Here is a 21,091-nt window from a genome sequence, read left to right as displayed (position 1 = left end):
AAGAGCTAGGGAGAGTACAATAGAACGATAAACAGAGACATTCCCTGCCCACAATGAGCTGACCTTAATCTCTCCCTTCCTGGGGAGATCTTCAGAAAATTAGAGAGGCAGCATAGCCTACGGGATAGAGCCTGGAATTAAGTGGGGCCTGGGTTCTAATGCCGGATCCACTCCTTGTCCACTGGGTGACCTTGGGCAAATCGTTGCACTTCTCTGGGCCTCAGTTCCCTCATCTGTAACACAGGGATTACGAATGCGAGCCCCACGTGGGATGCGGGCCACTCGTGGAATAGTTCTACCTGATTAGCACCGTACTAAGCACTGGGGCGGATACGAGCAAATCGGGTTGGACGCAGTCGCTGTCCCACGTGGGGCTCACCGCCTCCTCAATCCCCATTTTACAGATGAGGTAACTGAGGCACGGAGAAGTGGAGTGACTTGCCCACGGTCACCCAGCAGACAGATGCCGGAGCCGGGAGTCGAACCCATGACCCTCTGATTCCCGGGTCTATCCACTCTGCCATGACGCTTCCTCCTGGGTGCAGAGCACCGTCCTAAACGCTTGGGAGCACGCCTTAAGAGGAAAAAGCACGGCCCCTCCTGTCAAAGAGCATGTAATTTAAGGGAGAGACCTGAATCCCAGATGTGTTTCTCACGAGTTGTTTGCTGTTTGGGGAAGTCACTCCAACGGCAAGAATAGAAAGCACCCCACGCGGAGTTCACAAGGCTCCGTAAAGATAAACGAGATCCAGTAAAAGCTGGGCTATCGGGAACACCCAGGACTAAAGCCAGCCCAGATTCCCAGATTTTCCAGAGATCGAGTTTTACGCCAGGACCAACAGAGAGCCAGGCCGGCCTCCCATTCATTCACTCATTCATTCGAACGTGTTTATTGAGCGCTTACCGTGTGCGGGGCATTGTAATGAGGCCTCGGGAGAAAACAATAGAACAATAAACGGACACATTCCCTGGCCACGATGAGCTCACAGTCTAGAAGGGGAGAAAGATATTAATAGAAATAGATTGATGACAGATACGGACATAAACGCTGAGGGGCTGGGAGGGGAGGTGAATAAAGGAAGCAAGACAGGGTGACGTGCAAGGGAGCGGGGGAAGAGGGAAGGGAGGCTTAGTCAGGGAGGAGATGGGCCTTCAATAAGGCTCCCAGCACCTCCTCAACTAGAGATGACCCTAGGCTGAATCCAGCAGCCTACGTTATTATTCTTGTTATTAATAATTATAATCCTACTTATTGAGCGCTTATCGTGTGTAAAGCACCGTACTAAATGCTTGGGAGAGTACAGTATAACATCAGACACATCCCCTGCCCTCAGAGAGCTCACAGTACATCTTTCGGGAGCCCCGGGGGACACCCCCTCCATTCATTCAATCCTATTTACTGAGCATTTACTGTGCGCAGAGCACTGTATTAAGCGCTTTTAGTCCCGGGATCGGCGCTGACCCCTCCACCCCCACCCCCGACCCTGAGTCCGGCATCAGACCCTTCTGGGAGCAGCAGGCATGTCATCGTTTTTTTATGGTATTTGTTAAGCGCTTACTATGTGCCAGGCACTGTACTAAGCACAAGGATAACTACAAGACCATCAGATGGACAGAGTCCCCGTCCCACATAGGACTCACGGTCTTAATCCCCATTTTACAGATGAGGGAACATAGGTCCGGAGATGTGAAGTGACTTCCCCAAGGTCACACAGCCGACAACGGCGGAGCCGGGATTAGAACCCAGTTCCTTCTGACTCCTCGGTCCAGGCTCCGCCCATCAGGTCACATTGTTTCTCACTTTTAATCAATCAACCGGTGATATTTATTGAATGCTTACAGCGTGCGGAGCACGCTACTAAGGATTTAGGAGAGTAGAATTAATCCTATTTACTGAGCGCTTAGAGAAGCAGCACGGCTCAGTGGAAAGAGCCCGGGCTTAGGAGTCAGAGGTCACGGGTTCTAATCCTGGCTCCGCCATCTGTCAGCTGTGTGACTTTGGGCAAGTCACTTCTCGGTGCCTCAGTTACCTCATCTGCAACATGGGGATTAAGACTGGGAACATCACGTGGGACAACCTGATTACTCCGCATCTACCCCAGCGCTTATGTACCCGGCACATAATAAGCGCTGAACAAATACCAACATTATTATTATTATTATTATCATGTGCAGAGCACTGTACTAAGCTCTTGGGAGAGTACAGTCTATCGATCGAATTTATTAAGCACTTACCTTGTGCAGAGCACAAGACTAACCATGTGAGAGCGTAGAATCACTCAACGAATCGAACGTATTTTTTGAGCACTTTCGGTTTGCAGAGCACCGTGCCAAGTGCTTGGGCGACTACAATCGATCATTTGGATGGACTGAGCACTTACGGTTTGAAAACACTGGATTAAGCGCCTGGGAGAACGTTATAACAGTATTTGGTAGACGTGGCCCCGGCCCACAGTGGGCTTAGAGTCTAGAGGAAGGAGTTTACAGGCTACAATCTACAAGAGAGTTAGTAAACTTGATGCCTGCTTTCAAGACGCTTACAATCTAGCAGAAAGTTAGGAAAGCATCCCGAGCGCCCCGTACGTGGGAAGATCCATCGAAAACACAGGTCCCTCTAAAGCGTCAGCTCGTCGCAGGCAGGGAAGGCGTCCGCTAACTCAGTCGGACTCTCCCAAGCACTCAGCACAGCGCTCTGCCCTTAATAAGCGCTCGATAAATATCACCGATTGATTACGCACCGGGAGATTACGCGCTGAAAGGAATCAGAACCGCACGCCCAGATGGAAAATCGGAACAGGGTAACGATAAAGGAGGAGAGTTGGCATGGAAACAGCAGCCTGCTCTTCCCTGTCGATGCCCGTGGCGGGGAGGCTGAGGTAGGAGGGAGACTGTTCTCTCCCAGCTGGATAATTCAAACTCGGTTTTCAAAGATTTCCCCCAGGAAGCCGATCCCAAGAAGGAGGCGTAAGCAGATGACCCTCTCCGTTCCCTCAAGTTCACCCCTGCCCAGAGAAGACGGAGGGGCATCGGTCACATCCGGTCCTGCTTCTAAACTGGTTCCCTGCTGGTATTCAACCCGACACCCATTTCCATCGGCTCCTCTGACCAGTTGGGACCTGGGGGCAAAGTCGGAAGCGGAATCGGGTCCCCGGCAAAACACGCCCCTCGGCGTTAAACCCCAGAACTGGATATGTTTTAGAATCTGTCTCCCCCACTGGTTGCAAGCCCCTCGAGGGCACGGATCGTGTCTCCTAACTCCGCTGTACTTTCCCAAGCATTTAGTACAGCGCTCTGCACAGAGTGGACCGTAAGCTCCTTGAAGGCAGGGAATCGGGCGTTCTAACCACTGCGCCCTCCCCAACGCTTGGCAAGGCGCTTTGCACAGAGTCGGCTGTAAGCTCCTTGAAGGCAGGGAGCACGTCTACTCATTCTGTTGCACTCTCCCAAGCGCTCAGCGCAGCGCTCTGCCCGCAGCCGGTGTCCGATCAATGCTCTCGATGGATCGATTGACCCCAATGTTCCCGGCAGCCCGTTCCTTAAATCCCCACGAGGACTGAGGCAGGACCGCTGCCCCGTCCTGACCCACGCACTATACACGTCCTCTGTCGTACTCTCCCAAGAGCTTCGTACAGTGCTCCGCGCCGAGCGAGCCCCCCATCCGTCCCGTTGACCGATGGACTGAAAGATACCATCGATCGAAGGATCGATTGATCGGAAGGGGAGAATAAAATCGGGCACCGCCCTCCTCGCTCTGATGAAGCGGACGGAGCCAATGCAGTGGGGGGAGGCTGTGAGACCTCCCCGGTCCTCTTTTTCCTTCCTTGGAAATCGCTAGGTCGATTCGGCCTCGGAACTTTCCGGGTCCCATAAACGACAACAACGAAAACCCAGACGGTGCTGACTTAATTGGAGATTTTACTAGGCGACCTCCCTCCGCTCGTTAGAGTCCGCGTGCTTTTAATTTCACTAGCCTCGATTGTGCAGAACCAAAGGGAGCCCCACGCGTGTGAATGTCAGAGCGATCCCGGCTTCTGCATTCTTAGCATTGCAAGCCCGTCAACAAAAGGAGGAAGAAGATCAGAGCGGGGAAGGTTTCTGCGGGAAGAAGTCTGTGCATAAACAAGGATTCTGCCTTGGAAGTCTTCTTAAAAAAAAAAAAATCGCCGTCCGCGGGCTTCTAAACCGACAGCCGGATGGAGGAAAGGGGGATCGTTGCTAGAAGCCGGAGTGTGTGTGGCTGTAATATTTGAGAACCAAGCGCTGAGTGAAACAGAGAAGGCGGGGGGTGGGTGGGGGGAGGTTGACGGGTGTGATTTGTTTGACGAACGGAGCCAATAGAAAACCTAGCCTGCGATAATATCCCCGTGCGGGGACTGAGAGCAGTCAGACCTAAAATCGTCAGTCCTCCTTTCACATCCGTAGCGAAGCGGCCACGCCGCGCTGTTGCTCTTGGTGGGGAATTTAAGCCTAGCTTGGCTGAGGGGGTTGAAAGTGGAGAGGCTGGAGCTCAAGCCGTTGCATTGGACTATATAACCCACGGACGAGAGCGGGAGAGGCCGGGGAGACAGACGCCGAGGGCGAGAGAGCACGGGAGCGTCACCGCAGGTATGGAATTTATCCCTCTTAATCCAACGGGGGTGTGATTTCTGATCTCCCCGGGCCTTAAGGCAGCCGCTCACCCTCCGCTGGCTTTGGAAAGTAAAATGAAACTAGTCCCTTAGACAGAGACAGAGGGTACCCACCTTCTCGACTGTGCCCTGTGAGGCCCCCGTCCCCCCCGGATTTCTAGGGCAGGGGTTCCTTCGCCGAAAGAACGCTCAGCGTGGGAGAATCGGAGCGAATATTCAGACCGGGCAGCGCCTGTTTCGCGAAGCCCATCGAGCCGTTCGTTAGGCGACGTTTCGGTGCCTCCATTTTAATTACCTGTAATTGGAAGCAAAGAGCCATCTGACAGCTGGGAAAATAATCCTCTAATATTTTCCACCGGAATCTAAATTCGGTCGCTCCCCCTTTCGCCTCAAATCAGCGTCAGAGCCGAGGCACGCCGCTGATAGCTGAAGAAGCGGGATGGACTTGGGCTTGATTTTGATTCGAACAATATGTTAGGATGTGCCAGGAGCAAAATACTACTTCCTTTTCCCTCTGGAGATTGATGGGGAGGGGGTCGGGGGGCAGGCCTGTGGACCCTCTCTGGGCTCAGATGGCCCTTTTGTTCATTTTGGGTTTGGGCTGAGGATGGATTTTCAGTTGCCAAGCCCGCATCCCAGTCCTTCTGGCAGCTGCCGTCCTGGTGGATCCGAGTTGGGAACGGGATGAGCTGTACGGTGCCGATGTAAGGCTCCATCGGGCCAGCGGGATCATCCAGGCCTTCCCCGGCCTCGTCCGGAAAGCCGGGGCACTCCGAGTTCCCGTTCGGCTCTGGGACGGTACTTACATAACCTGGCCTCCCCGGGCTTCCCCGGGATACACGGAAGACCCCAGAACGAGATCCACACAGCCCAGCTTTAGGCAGAGGACGGTAGACCCTACCGTCCTTCGAAATCCCGTCCGACGCCCGATTGTCGACGGACGGTCCCGGTTCCCGCCGGCTGGAATCTCCGGCGGGAGCGTCCCCTCCCGCCCGGAGAAGCTGCCGCCTTAAAAATCCAGGCCCATTTTAGCCGGGAGGGAGAACCGGCAGCAGGTGCGGGAGCGAGTCGATTGATATACCCTCCGTGTGCCGAGGCCGCCTGACCCGGATGCCCGGGAGGAGGTCGCATCCCCAAGATCTGTTTTGTCTGCGGGGGGAGATTCCCGATGGAGCCTCTTGGAGCCCTCCGGGATGTGAACCCTGGTCGCGATATCAGCTAGACCAGATAGAGGACGCAGAGAGACGCGTCTGTGTTTATCCTTTGCAAAGAAGCCCCTGAGCCTGTCTTCGCGACGGCCCCTCTCCCGAAACCCCGCGGGCCTGGAGTTTCGTCGCAGGGGTCCTTATGTACCCCGATATAGATGGGGAAACCGGCCCCCATCTCCTTTGCACTCATTGAATTAGCTCAGAGACGTGATCCGGGGAGTGATTTTTTTCCCCACATGCATCAGAAGGAAAATATGCGACGAAAAAAAAAAACTCCCCCCCAAAGAAGACGGTTTCACATCTGAGGAAATGCAGCCTTAACTCTCGCCAACTAAAGTTCATTCTAAATGGCAAGGATGGACCAAAAATGAGGGAGGAGGGTTTTCTACCTCTCTTTCCTTTTCTCGCTGGCTTTTCTACAGCTGCTTTTTATGGCCTTTCAGCTGTCCTGGGCTTCCCGGCGAGATAAAGTTTGAATAATATTATATACCGTCCTTCAAAGCGACTCCAAAATAAACGTCTCCTCCCTCAGCTTTCCCACTCGGATTTGTTGGGACAATAACGGATCCTTATCCAGGGGTGGGTAACTTGCGAACTGGCAAGTTTCGGGCCGGGACGGTCTATCGGCAGAAAAGAGATGAGGTCAAGGCCCGGAGTCAAATTAGGCCGGGAGGAGCCATTGATCTCTTCAAAGGGACGTGCAAGGCAGGACAATATTTGAGCCGCATTTTCTCTACGCTTGGGTCTTCTTTCCCGGAAGGATGTTGGGAGAAACTAGTTTCAAGAGTCTCAGCTAGGAGAGGTGTGACAGGAATTGCATCTGGATCCTGAGCTAATGGAAAAGAGAACGTGCCTGTCAAATCTGTCATACTGTACTCTCCCAAGTGCTTAATTCAGGGCTCTGCAAATAGTAATAGCTCAATAAATACGATTGATCGTTTGGTTGACAGAGGGCTCATTTTGGCTTCAGTTTTCTGGTCCCGATCGTGCCTGGCTGACTTGGCACAGATCCCAAACCTTCTCGGTCTCGGTTGGCTCCGTCTTGAAAATGGGCCATCCTCGCCGCCGGCAACTATTTGCACGGCGCTTCTATTAATCAGCTCGGTTTGGATCCACCTACCCTCCTCCTGCCCCAGTGTGGGAGTTCTGCCTCTGTCAAAGTTGAGGGTCGGCCCTTTCGGGAGGCTTCGAGACGCGTTCGGTTCTCCGTAGAGACGGGGCCCCCGCCATTTCGAACGATCCCGTGAAAAAATCCTTCTCGCTCTCGACGTTCTCCGCGTCGTAGATCGGCGCGGCTCCCGACGCCGGTCGATTACGCTTCCGTTCGGGATTTCCGTCCTCGCGGTCGGGAAGGGCCGGCCGCGGGCGTTGGCCGAGGCCTCGCCGTCCAGGTCTAGCCTGACCATCGGAACCCGGGGGAGAGCCGGCCAGCGCCCACCCGGGGAGGCCAGGGAGCGTCCGAGCGTTGGCGGAGGGGGGTCGGAAGGCGCCTGGTCCGTTGCCGGAATGAAGATCCGTATCCCCGGGGCTTTGGGTCTGAGGCCCGAGGTTTAAAGAGGTCGAAAAAGTCAGCTTCGGGGAAGGCTGGCTTAGAAGATTCCCTGTTACCCTCCCGAGCGTTTAGTACAGTGCTCTCTTACCGTAAGCGCCCCATAAATGCGATCGATCGAACTCAGGGTCGGCGTCCAACACGGAGTCCTTGGTAAAGGCGATGGGATGAGGGCACGGGACAGTAGAGGGCAGTATTCGCAGATCTGAAATTCAGCCCCTAAATCGGCCACGACAATCTTTTCCTGTTGGTCACTGGAAGGAGGAGGGAAAAATCCTACGTCCCGGCCGCGATCGCCACTACCAAGCCCTCGAGAACCCTTGAGCATCCAGACGGCTGTGAGAAAAGCAGCCTTTCCTCCTCCTCAAATAGCACTCCTTACCCGCTGGTCGTGGGCCGGGAATTGGGCCTGCTTTTTCTTCTGTTGTCCCCTCCCAAGCGCCGAGGACAGCGCTCTGCACACGGCGAGCGCCCGGGAAATGCGGTTGAGTGAATTAAGTGACTCGGCTGGAAGACGCTCATTCGGATGGTCCCCTCCCGCCTCACCTCCCACGTCTACTGCGCTTTGCTCCTCTAGAGCCAGCCGCTGTCCCCGCAACAGTCAGATTTATTGAGTGCTTGCTGTGGGCAGAGCACTGTACTAAACTCTTGATCTCATTCATTCAATCGTATGTATCGAGCGCTTACCGTGTGCAGAGCGCTGTACTAAGCGCTCCAACCCTTTTTCCACGTCCTCCCTCTCATAATGATGATAACGATGTTGGTATTTGTTATTGTCTGTTGGTATCATTGTTCCCTCCTCCTTCTCATAGACCAGACCGCCACTCTCCCCACCTTAATATTAATAACGGTGGTATTTGTTAAGCGCTTACTATGTGCCAGGCACTGTTCTAAGCGCTGGGGAGGATACTACGTGGCTCAGTGGAAAGAGCCTGGGCTTCGGAGTCAGAGGACATGGGTTCGATTCCCGGCTCTGCCCCTCGTCAGCTGTGTGACTGTGGGCGAGTCACTTCGCTTCTCTGTGCCCCAGTTATCTCATCTGTAAAATGGGGATTAACCGTGAGCCTCACGTGGGACAACCCGATTACCCTGCATCTACCCCAGCGCTTAGAACAGTGCTCGGCACATAGTCAGCGCTTAACAAATACCAACATTATTACTGCGTGGCTCAGTGGAAAGAGCTCGGGCTTGGGAGTCAGAGGTCATGGGTTTGAATCCCGGCTCTGCCACTCGTCAGCTGTGTGACTGTGGGCAGGTCACTTAACTTCTCTGTGCCTCCGTTACCTCACCTGTAAAATGGGGATTAGGATTGTGAGCCTCACGTGGGACGACCTGATTCCCCTGTATCTACCCCAGCGCTTAGAACAGTGCTCTGCTCGTAGTAAGCGCTTAACAAATACCGACGTTATTATTACTAGGTGATCAGGTTGTCCCCCGTGGGGCTCACAGTCTTAGTCCCCATTTTACAGATGAGGTCACTGAGACACAGAGAAGTTAAGCGCCTAGCCCAAGGTCACACAGAATTAGAACCAAACCCGTGCTTTTCCCACTAAGCCGTGGGCTACACCTCTTCCAAGAGGCCTTCCATGATTATGTGCTCTGACTCTCTCTCCCTTCTGAGTCTTCTAGGCGCTTGGCATTCACCCCACCCTCAGCCCCATAGCATTTATGTTCATATCTATAACTCATTCATTTATTCATCTACTCGTATTTCTTGAGCCCTTACTGCATGAAGAGCACTGTACTAAGCGCTTGGGAGAGTACAAGACAACAATAAACGGACACATTCCCTGTCCACATCTCTGTCTTCCTCCTCAGCCTTTAAGCTCATGATGGGGAGGGACTGTGTCCATGAACTCTGTCTTAAACACTCCCGTTTGCTTAGTACAGAGCTCTACCCGCTGTAAGCACTCAATAAATCCCTCCGATCCGACTGCGTGATTGACTGAAACCTGACATTATCTTCTATTCTCCCTGGAATTCCCTGGAGCTCAGATTTCTCCTCCTAATTCCATCAGGGAGAGGGAGCGTGGCCTGGGTCGTGACCCCAGGGACAAGGCGAGGGCAGGGGCCAGTCAGTCGTAATTGCTGAGCTCTCAGCGTGTGCAGAGCACTGTACTAAGCGCTTGGGAGAGTACAAGAGAACAATGTAACGGGCACATTCCCTGCCCACAACAAGTTTACAGTCCAAAGGGTGAGAGAGAGCGATGCCAAAGACAGATTTAGCAACAGCTTTGAGGAATCCAGGATTTCCATTTTCCTGTTGTGATTCCACTGCCCGGTACCTGGTCAAGAGGGGAAATGGCAGGCTCCCCTCCCTTTGCAGGATTACTTTCCGGGAACGATAACTCGCTCGGGAGAGAGGAATCCATGGAAATCCATTCACTCCGGTTGGTGGAGGATTTTCCCATCATGTTTGGATGCTCAAAGGAGTTTCTCGTGAACTCGCCCTGTAGCCTGTAAGCTCACGGTGGGCAGGGAACACGTCTGTTGCATTTTTCCATTTTACCCTTCCACGTGCTCGGTCCGGTGCTCTGCACACAGTAAGTGCTCAATAAATACAACTGACTGACCAAGGCGGAAGGGCAGCAGCGGGTCAGGAAGGGGAGGATTTGGGGAATCATCGTGAGGACGAGGCCTCAGAACCCGCTCTCTCTTTCGCGCAAATGTTCTAGCCCGGCTTTTTCCACGGAATTCCACCACCGCCCCAGACTCTTCCTTCTCAGCTCCCACTGCCCCCTCTTCAGCCCAGCCCCTCACCACGGACCCTCCTCGGGGATTCCACAACCCTTGTCCCACCTTTCCCCGCCCCCGTCGTGACTTCCGCCACCCTGAGAAGCAGCGAGGCTCAGTGGAAAGAGCCCGGGTTTGGGAGTCAGAGGTCGCGGGGTCTAATCCCGGCTCCGTCGCTCGTCAGCTGTGTGACTTGGGGCGAATCACTTCACTTCTCTGGGCCTCATCTGTAAAATGGGGATGAAGACTGAGAGCCCCAGGTGGGACAACCCGATGACCGTGTATCTCCTCCAGCGCTTAGAACAGTGCTCGGCACACAGTAAGAGCTTACCGAATACCGCCGTTATTATTCCGCCAGTATCGCTGGCACGCAGCAGCAGATTTCTTACCCCTCCTCATCTGCTCTCCCCTTCCCTGGCAGCCACCCCCCCCCCCCCCCGGGTCTCACCCTCTTTCTCCTCCGGCCCACCTTCCCATCTGGAGGCCGGCCGTTCTCCCATTCCTAGGAAGGAACCCACCCGATTGAGAGGAAAAGTGAAAGAACATTCTTCTGAATCCATAAAGTAACCCTCCCAGAACAATTTTCCTCAGGGCCAAGAGTCCCAAGGCACCATTTATGGGCAGAGAAAACCCAGGGATGAGCCTTGAGGAGGGCGGGGGGTGGGGGGTGGGTGACCTGTGGTCCCTGGAGGAAAGCGTTTATCCGGGTACGTGATGCCAAATTTCCGGCCGTGCCCACGAAGGGCCCTCGTTCCCTCGGGGGTGCCAAGCTGAATCCCTCCTCACCTACGCTTTATTTACCCAGTGAGGAAGAGGAGAACGCTTGATTTGCCCTCGTAAAATGCTAAGTTGACTCTGTCTTGGGCAAACAGCATCTGCGTTGGGAATACAGCTTATAAGAAGCCGCACGGTGTAATGGATAGGCCATGGGTTCTATTCCCGGCTCTGCCGCTTCGCTGTGTGAGATAATGGGCAGGTCACCTCACTTCTCTGTGCCTCAGTTATCTCATCCGTAAAATGGGGATTGAGACCGTGAGCCCCACGTGGGACAGAGACTCGGTCAGGTCTTAGTTCAGTGCCCGGCACATGGAGCATAACAAATAGCACAATCATTATAATAATTACTGAATACTGTTCCACCGCCGCTCGTCCTGGGACTGTGACGCGTGGGAGGAGTCTCATCTTATCGGCCGCGATAAGCGAGCAAGTTTTCACCACCTTTGTACCATGCGTCTGATGCCAGGGGAGACATTTCATTACAGTGGCACGTGGTGGGCATGGGGGTGCCTCTGGGTGGGATTCCACTGGATGCCAACTCTGCCCTTCAGGCCACCTCTGCTTTGAGTCTGAATTTCTGAAATCCGGCCTCCTCCGGGAGGCCTTCCCAAAATAACTCAATCATAATAATTGCGGTAACCGTTAAGCGTTTACTAAGGGCTTGGGAGAGCACAGAGAGACCAAGTGACTTGCCCACGGTCACACAGCAGGCAAATGGCAGAGCGGGGATTATAACCTGGGTCTCCTAACTCCTGGTTCTGGGCTCTCTCCACTAGGCCACACAGTCCCTCAAGAAGACGCATAGGGAAGCCACACACATTTTTTTAATGGTAACTGTTAAGTACCTACTATGTGCCGGGCACTGTACTAAGCACTGGGTAGATCCAAGCTAATCAGGTTGGACACCGACCCTACCACAGATGGGGCTCACATCGCGGCCTAGTGAGAAGCAGTGTGGCCTAACGGGAAGAGCGCGGGTTTAGGAGTCAGAAGACACGGGTTCTAATCCCGGCTCCGCCGCTCGTCTGCTGCGTGACCTTGGGCAAGCCGCTTCCCTTCTCTGTGCCTCGGTTACCTCATCTGTAAAATGGGGATTAAGACTGTCAACCCCACGTGGGACAACCTGATTTCCCTGATTCTCCCCCAGCGCTTAGATCCCGTCATCATCCGTCCCCATTTTACAGACCGAGGCCCAGGGAAGTGAAGCGACTTACCCAAGGTCACCCAGCAGACGGGTGGCGGAGCCGGGATTAGGAGCCTTCTGACTCCCAGGCCCGGGCTCTACCCCCTAGCCCACGTGGCTTCTCAGCTGCCGTGAGGCAGCGGAAGACAATCGGTCGGGTACACCGTGTGAAGGCGGACGGTTCAGTTTCTTCCGTCCCGCTCGTACATATGGACGAGATCTCGCTGTCAGTAAAGCCATCTTGGAACCTCAAAGGGCAGCTATTTATAAGCGTGCTGTCTTTCAGGGTCTGAAGATGACTCAGTGGGCGAAATCTTTTCCATGCGTGCGGGTGTGGCTGAGACGTTCGATGGGCCGTGGGCATGATAAATTAGGACTCTGGCTGTCTCCCGAGTCGGCCGGGTGCCGTCGCAGACTCTCCTTGGAGCGGCGATTGGCCCGAAGGCTTCGCTCTTCTCAGCTGTCACCTTCTGCGGGGGCCTCGATGAGTCACTTTAAGGCTTCATGTCCCTCGGTCTCCTCGTTTGTAATACGGATATTAAATAGTGTTGGTATTTGTTAAGCGCTTACTATGTGCAAAGCACTGTTCTAAGCGCTGGGGCAGTACAAGGTAATTAGGGTGTCCCACAGAGGGCTCCCAGACTTCATCCCCATTTTACGGATGAGGGAACCGAGGCCCAGAGAAGTTAAGTGACTTGCCCAAAGTCACCCAGATGACAAGTGGCGGACCCGGGATTAGAACCCATGACCGCTGACTCCCAAGCCCGGGCTCCTTCCACCGAGCCAGGCTGCTTCTCTAAATGGGATATTAAATCCCATTCCCTCCTACTCCGTCCCCATGAGGGACAGAGCCTGGGTCCAACCTGCTTATCTTGGATCTACCCCAACGCTTTAGTAGAGTGTTTGGCCCATAATAAGGGCTTAACAAGTACTGTAATTATTATTATTGCTCTTTCGTTCCTTCAATCATCCAGTTGTATTTACTGAGCACTTACTGTCTGCAAAACACTGTATTAAGTGCTTGGGAGAGTACAGTAGAACAATAAACAGACATACTCCCTGCCCACAGTGAGCTTACAGTCCAGAGGGGGAGATAGACATTAATATAAGTGAATAGATTATTTTTCATTCTTATAATACTAATGGATTTTTTTAAGCGCTTATTATGTGCCAAACTCTGTGACGAATGCCTCGGGTCTCCAAATTCTCAACTGTAGCCCGGGATTTAAACAAAGCTCTCAGGATTCTGTCGGAGTCACCGAGGTTTCCTCTCTTGGGAAATGGATGCTGGAGAAGGGAAGGAAAGCGGAAGCGATGTGGTGTGGATCTCGGGGTCCACGTTGGGCTCGGACAGGCTCGCAGGGGGAGGGGGTAACAGGCTCCTCCTCATTCACTTGTGCACTGGCCAGTAACGAGATGGAGAGAGCGCGTAGCCAAAGGTCGTACATAGCCCGGGTATTTTTTTCCCCAAGTGCACGGAACGAGATTACCAAATGTTTGCTTTGCTAAATTTGGGTACAACTACGTGACACGAGGCAGGAGAATTGAAGTTCGATTAACGATGAGGTCAAAAGCGTCCTTGTTTACCTCTTTATTATCAAATTAGCAAAAAAAAAAAAATCACCCAGGCTTTGTGTGGGAATCACGTTCACACACAGACTCGCACACACAGGCACACACAATTCGTACACAAACGATCCCAAACCTCCCACAGACACATACATATAGACACACAACCAGGGAATCACTGAAATAAATCGCAGCAAATCATTCGACATAGGAATAGAGGCACAAACACTGGAAATATATGAATACATATAAACACACTGGCAGCACGGCTCCGCACATGCAGACAGACAACGGGGAGACATATGGCGACAGGCATGCAGGCACATACTTCTGCAGAGGTAGACACAGATGAAAATGTTTGCCCATCAGAAATGCTACCGCTATTCATATGTTAAGCGTTTCCTATGTGCCACACACTGTACTAAGGGCTGGGGTGGATACAAGGAAATCAGGTTGGACACAGTCCATGTCCCACATGGGGCTCACAGTCTCAATCCCCATTTTACAGAAGAGGGAACTGAGGCTCAGAGAAGTTAAGTGACTTGCCCAAGGCCACCCAGCCGACAAGATTAGAACCCATGACCTTCTGATTCCCAGGCCCATGCTCTATCCTTTACACCGTGCTGCTTCCATGCTGCTGTGTGGGTGGATGAAGATGATCGAGGTGGGGGGGAAGGCGGGACGGGTTCGGGGGAGTGCTGGGTTCGAGGGAGGAACGTTTCTGCCTTCTCGGGCAGAAACCGGGGAGAGGAGCATGGACGTGAGAGACTTCTTGCCTTGGCAACCCAAGAATCCAACATGGTGGTAGCTTGCTAGATGAATGGGTGGATAGCTGAGTGGATCGATGGTTGTTGGTAGATAAATGAAGGAAGATAGATGGAGAGGAAAGCGGACGAATAGGACGACGGATGGATGGATGAAGACAGGTGGGCGTATACACGCATTTAGACGGTGAGACCCACGTGGGACGGGGTTAAGTCCGACCCGATTAACTTGTATCTCTCCCGCATAAATATGTGCTTGGCATATAGTAGGAACTTTACAAATATCATAAATATTATTATTTATCATGTTGAGAGGAGGATGGATGGATGGTTGGATGGATGAATGGCTGAGTAGATGGGTATGTGAATGGATGGCGGTGGGTGGATGGATGGATGGATAGAAGTTGGGAGGGAGAATGGGGGTAGTCTATGTCCACACAACAGAATATCTCCGAGACCTCGACGACGGTAGAAGCCACAGAAATCTTATCCATTTCAAAATCCATCACTAAATGTGATAGACCGAATGGATTGATAAGGAATAGGGTGATAAGTGATGGGGGGAGAAGCGGTGTTGCCTAGTGGATAGAGCATGGGCCTAGGACTCAGAAGGACGTGGGTTCTAATCCCAGATCTACCCCATGCCCTCTGTGTGACTTTGGGCAAATCACTTCTATGTGCCTCAATTACCTGATCTGTACAATGGGGATTAAGACTTTGAGCCCCGTGTGATACGGGGATGGCGTCCAACCTGATTAGCTGGTATCTACCCCAGCACTTAGAACAGTGCCTGGTACATAGTGAGTGCTTGATAAATATCTTAAAAAAGATGTGGCTGCTCTAAAATAAAAATCCTGAAAATCTTAAGGCTTTTTGCCCAACACTATGAAAATCCATCAATCAACCAACGGTTAATACTGAGTACTGTGTGCAGAGCACTGTGCCAAGTGCTAGGGAGAGTACAGTGTAACCGAGTTGATTAACATGTTTTCCGCCCTTACAGAGTTTACGTTCTAGAATAGGCGACAGGCCTTAATAAAAATAAATAAAGGTCACGTGGAGAATTGAAAGTATCTATCTTGTTCATGCTTATACTGTAAAATGTATCTGTCTCCCAACTCTGCTGCATCGTATCATTATTATTCTTGAGGTATTGGCTAAGTGCTTAATCTGTGTCAAGTAATTATAATGATGATGGTATTTGTTAAGCGCTCACTATGTGCCAAGCACTGTTCTAAGCGCTGGGGTAGATACAAGGTAAACAGGGTGTCCCACGTGGGGCTCACAGTCTCAATCCCCATTTTACTGATGAGGTCCCTGAGGAACAGAGAAGTGAAGTGACTTGCCCAAGGTCATACTGAAGACAAGTGGAGGTGCCATATTTCATCTCTGGAACATATCCAGCCCTGAAGCTCACTGTGGCCCCACTCAAGCCACCAACGCTATCCTCAACTTCCCCTCGAGTGGTGCCGGGTCCACTGACTCCAGTCACCAGCATCCTCCCGGCAGCGTTAACCACACCTAAAGGCGTTTCCTCAGTACTCGAGGACCATCCAATATATTTGTTTGTGTGTCACTGTTGGAGAAAGTTGTGTTTATAGTAAAGAAGAAGAGGAATCTAAATTAGGAACATACTAAGATTTCCTTTTTTTTTCCCCTTCTATTTTCTTGGTCATATGACACATGACAGAAGAAACATGTTTTTCATTTCAGAACGTCTCTCCGTTGAAATGAGTTGCGACAACTTCACTTCTAACCTGGCTCAATCCATGTAAGATTTTAGGAGTGGGAGGGGAAAAACCCCTCTTTTTATTTGGATGCTGATGCTCCCGGGAATATTTTTAAAGCTCGCTTACGAGAGAGCTTCCAGGGCTGAGCGGATCTGAAGAGGAGAATAGGAAGGGACCGTTTTGAACTAGTTAGGGGCTCGCTTATGAGCCGGTTTGGGGAATAGAGGCAAAGGATAATTAGCTTGGAAAAACGAGGACTTTGGAGAACAACGGCCTAGAAGCTGAGATGGGGCCAGCGGGAAGGGTACGATGCCTCTTATCAGTAATTATTACAAGCGTTTTGCTTTTCCGAGGAAAGCGTACCCCATGCGGCCCGTCAGCCGCCATAAATTCATCCCAAGTCTCTCTGGCTCTAATTGGAACTGCTTTGCGCCGGACAGTATGGGACTCGGAACAGACAGTCAACGATTTCAGGTCCGAGTTTCAGTGCCCCGGAGTTAAACTGTCTCTGAATTGCACGTGGGCAAGCTAAGGCTGTTGAGGAAGGGAGGAAAAAAGAGAACTCTCCATTTGTCCTGCGGCACACTTCCCGTCCTATAAATCCATTCTGATCCCGACAAAGAGTTAAGGCGAAGAAATCCTCTATTTCAGCTTGACAAGGCTCCTTTGGTGGATTTCCCCTCCATGATACATGTTTTCATTACCGTTCTAACTAGGTCAATCAGGAATGGTTGGCAGCCTCACTGGCTATAGGTTTGTCGTGCGGTTTCATGGTTTCTTTAGAAACGTTTTGTAACCCAACCAAACCAGAGCCATGAATCTCAGTGGGTTTGTGGCTTTGTCTGAAACCAGAACAGGAAGTTAGGATGGGACATGTGACCCGCTGTCAGAATGAGGATTTATTACCATACCCAAACGAAACCGGGAAATTCAGTCAGAAATCATTTGAATCTATCTGGAGAAGAAAGCCTGAGTGATTTCCAAGTTCAAGGCGGAGGGCAAATTAAGGTGAAGAAGGGCCTTGGCCAATGGCATCACGCTGGTTCCAGCAAACAAACTCAGCTTCATGTGATTTTTTTGGTTTCGAATGAACCTCTCACGCTGCCTTAAGGAAAATGTTAACCTTCGAGCGCTGAAATCATTTTTTCGGTTGACGCGCTACTGAGGTCATTCAACCAAACCCACCCCTTTCGACGGAATGCAAAGGTGGCCTGTCAATCCACCGTTTCCTCCGCCACTTGTTTGCTGTGTGCTCTTGGGCAAGTCGCTTAACTTCTCTGCGCCTCAGTTCCCTCATCTGCTAAATGGAGAGTGGTTACCTGTTTTTCTCTTCGCAGCCGTTTTCTGTGATTTTCTATGATTTTATGTTTCACCTCAAATCCATTTCTACCAAACGTGTGGCAGCGTTGCTGAGCGGAAAAAGTAGAGTCGCCTCGGGCAGGGAATGTATTTATTTTACTGTTCTAGTGTCTTCTCCCAAACGCTCAATACAGTGCTCTGCACAGAGTAAGCGCTCAATAAATACGATTGACTGACAGACCGAGGAGTCAGGATACCTTGGTTCTCGCCCCACTGGATTTCTGCATCACTTAATCTCCCTGACCCTCAGTTTCCTCATCTATGAATTGGTGATAAGGTATCTGCTCTAGCTGCCTCTTTGACTGTGAGTCATACGGGGCAGAGACACTTTTCTTTTTATCTGAATCACTCCATCACTTAGCAAATTCCTTTCATCACATAGGGAGCATTTCCTAGAGACCATGATCAATCAGTCAAACAATCAGTGGTATTTACTGAGCACCTACTGTGTGCAGAGCACTGTATTAAGCACTTGGGAGAGTTGAATGGAGTTGGTACACGACGTTCCTTGCCCACAGCCAACTTGCAGTCTAGAGGGGAAGACAGACATTAATATGAATAAATAAATGAGGGACATGGACTTAGAGGCTGTGGGGCTGAGGGAGGGGTGAATAAAGGGTGGAAATCCAAGTATAAGGGCAACGCCGAAGGGCGGGCGAGAAGAGGAAATGAGGGCCTAGTCGGGGAAGGCCTCTTGGAGAAGAGGTACCTGTAATAAGGCTTTGAATGTGGGGAGAGCGATGATCGGTCGGATATAGGATGTTCCAGGCCAGAGGATGTGAGCCAGAGGTCGGCGAAGAGATAGACGAGTTCGGGGGGCTGTTGGGCGAATAGCGGGATTCTCTCTGGAACCATGAATCTCCTTCGCCTGTATCATCGGAGATATCCCAGGAGGCTCTGTGGGTCTCTCTCTCTCTCACATCTAAAGAGGACAAGACAAAAAATGGGAACTCTGCCTTGGTCTTGGATTGATCACTTGGACCCAAAATGGTCTTTCCCTTCTGGACTGTTTGGTTGTTTCCTTAATTGATTTTCTATGCCAATATCCTCCAGATTTATTCCTTCAGCATTTTGGAAACGAGGCACCTCGCAGTAATATATTTTTTAGCCAAAGCCTCGTTGGGTCACGAAGTTGTGGGCAGGGAATGTGTCTATTATATTGCTCTTTTGTACTCTCCCAAGTGCTTAGTAAAGTGCTCTGCACACAGTGAGCTCTCAGTCAATATGACTGGTCGATTATTTGAAGTTAGCTAGTGGGATCGGGCTATATTCTCCAGATTTATTCCTTCAGCATCTTGGAAATGAGGTACTGCTCAGAAATACATGTCTTAGCCAAGGCCTCATTCATTCCTTCATTGATTCAATCATGATTATTGAGCGCTCACTCTGTGCCGAGCACTGTATTAAGCACTTGGGAGAGTACAGTAAGACAATAAGTAGACCCGTTCCCTGCAGCTCATTTTGCCACAGAGTTGTGAGCAGGGAATGTGTCTGTTACATTGTTCTGGTATACTCTCCCCAGTGCTTAGTACAGTGCTCTGCACGCAGGAAACTCTCCATCAATACGGTCGATCGATTGATGGATTGAAGTTAGCTGGAATCCGCTGACATTCTCCAGATTTATTCCTTCAGCATCTTGGAAATGAGGCGCTACTCAGTAATGTAGCCAAGGCCTTATTCTGCCATGAACTTAGTCATTTGAATCCCACCTACTCCTATCAGTCGACCCGTGGCATTTACCCAGCGCTCACTATGTACAGAGCGCTGAACTACAAGAGCTCGGGAGAGTACCACAGAATTAGCAGACACGTTTCCTTCCCCGTAACGAACTTACCGTCCAGAATGGGAGACGGACACGAATGCGCATAAAAAGTGATTTATTACATATACTTTAAAGATATGTTGGTAAGTGCCGTAGGATTGGGGCAGATGTCAAATGTCCAAAGGGAATAGATCTTAGGGTATAGACAGTGTCAAAAGAATCTTATCCTCTCTGTCCCTCAGTTTCCTCATCTGCAAATAGGGGCTTCAATCCCTGTTCTCCCTCCTACTTAGACTGTGATCCCCATGTGGGACCTGATTATCTTGGATCTCCCCAAGCGCTCAATATCGTGCTTAACACATAATAAGAGCTTAGCAAATACCACGTTATTATCATTATGTAACATACACCCAGGGACCAGGAGGAAAAGGAGTTTATTGTATAAAGGTGGAACTATCTGCTACACCATCCCAACGGCTCTTGTCCCGCTCCTCCTAGCTTGAGGGAGAAGTCTCCCTGAGCTATAAATAATTCCCTGCAGGAGTCTTGGAAATCCCAACGCCCTCTCCGCCCTCTCCGGGTCTTTTCCACAGAGAAACATTAAACTAATGGCCCAGATAGGGATTCCACCTACAGAGAGGGAAAAGTAACCGAACACCCAGAGGCCTCCAGGGGATTAGAGCTTTGATTCCTGACACCACCTGTCAGAGGGGAATCCCAATCCTCTCTGAGCCAGGGGAAGGCTTAGACAGGGAGACAGCTTTAAAGATCACAAGGGATCCCGTCCTTTTTTTCACTTTCAAGGCCTTCATCCTTCTGGCAAGGCGGAGGGTCCGGTAGGCGGTGGAGGGAGAGGGGAAAGGAATGGATGTTGGGAGGGGTTCAGTGTCCACTCCAGCAGCAGTGAGGATTTGAAACCCCGGCCTCCACCTCTGAGGACGCTATATTGTCCTCTTTCAAGCGCTTAATACACAGGAAGCGCTCGGTAAAAGTAACCGATTGAATGATGTGGGAATCGGTTCTACTTCGAAGGGTTGAAGTGTCGGCGAGGTAGATTCTCAGAGAAAGGTTTTCATAACCGTAACGTGTCCGCGTGAGGACGCAGAGCAGAAGAGAAAGAGCAGAGACCAGGCTTTATTTGCTGCTGATCTGTGTCCCTTTTTAAAGTCCTTTGCTCGGGAGATGGATTCTGTAAGCTACTGCATCTGAGAGAGTGCAAAAGTAAGATGAAGGCAAGCCCAGTTGGTAAATCAGGGGAACGAGATTTGATTTCAAGCGTTGAGCTTTGTTTCCTAAAAGGACCACGCTAAAAGTAGGCTATCGTGTCAGCGATAGCAGATATTCTAAAGTTTTCGTTGCTTTTTTAACGCGGGGAGGGGATTAGAGCCGCTACGTCGTCCGTTCTCAGAAGTCTAAAGAGTAAAGATTAGGAAGGTGAAAACAAGTGACATTCTGCTGTCAGACCGTTTTACAAGTTCTAAAGCCCTTGTTTGAAAACCGCTAAGGAAACCCTTCAAAGCGCCAGTTAAAGAGATGAAGATTAGCGAGTGAGTGATGAGTTCAAGGGAATCTATCATCGTCAGCAAGGGATATTTATTGAGTGTTTGCGGTGGGAACGGCAGAGCTCTGGATACTACTGTCAACACGTTGGGTGTCAGGGTGCGGGTGGAATGGGGAGCTCTTCGGCACATTCTTATCTTAGAAAAATAGATGTCACCGGGGAAAGAGGAGTCGAGTGCTATCGGATTCTAGGCGACTAGAACGATTTTCCAATTAAGCTTCACCTTGTAAGGGCTTTGAATGTATCCAACCCAATTACAGCTTGTACT

The 21,091-nt window shown here is 51.1% G+C and overlaps 1 protein-coding gene across 1 annotated transcript in view; it reads left to right on the top strand.

The window, feature by feature from the left end:
* Positions 1 to 4,352: 4,352 nt before the first annotated feature.
* Positions 4,353 to 21,091, top strand: part of GREM2 (gremlin 2, DAN family BMP antagonist) — a 50,909-nt gene continuing 34,170 nt past the window's right edge. Inside the window, exon 1 of the mRNA XM_007672445.4 lies at positions 4,353 to 4,605. The gene's annotated coding sequence lies outside the window, so the exon portion shown is untranslated. The remainder of the gene's footprint in view (positions 4,606 to 21,091) is intronic.

The sequence above is a fragment of the Ornithorhynchus anatinus genome, chromosome 19 (assembly GCF_004115215.2).
Source record: "Ornithorhynchus anatinus isolate Pmale09 chromosome 19, mOrnAna1.pri.v4, whole genome shotgun sequence".
NCBI classification, from domain to species: Eukaryota; Metazoa; Chordata; class Mammalia; order Monotremata; family Ornithorhynchidae; genus Ornithorhynchus; species Ornithorhynchus anatinus.
This window is presented reverse-complemented; position numbering and strand designations above follow the sequence as displayed.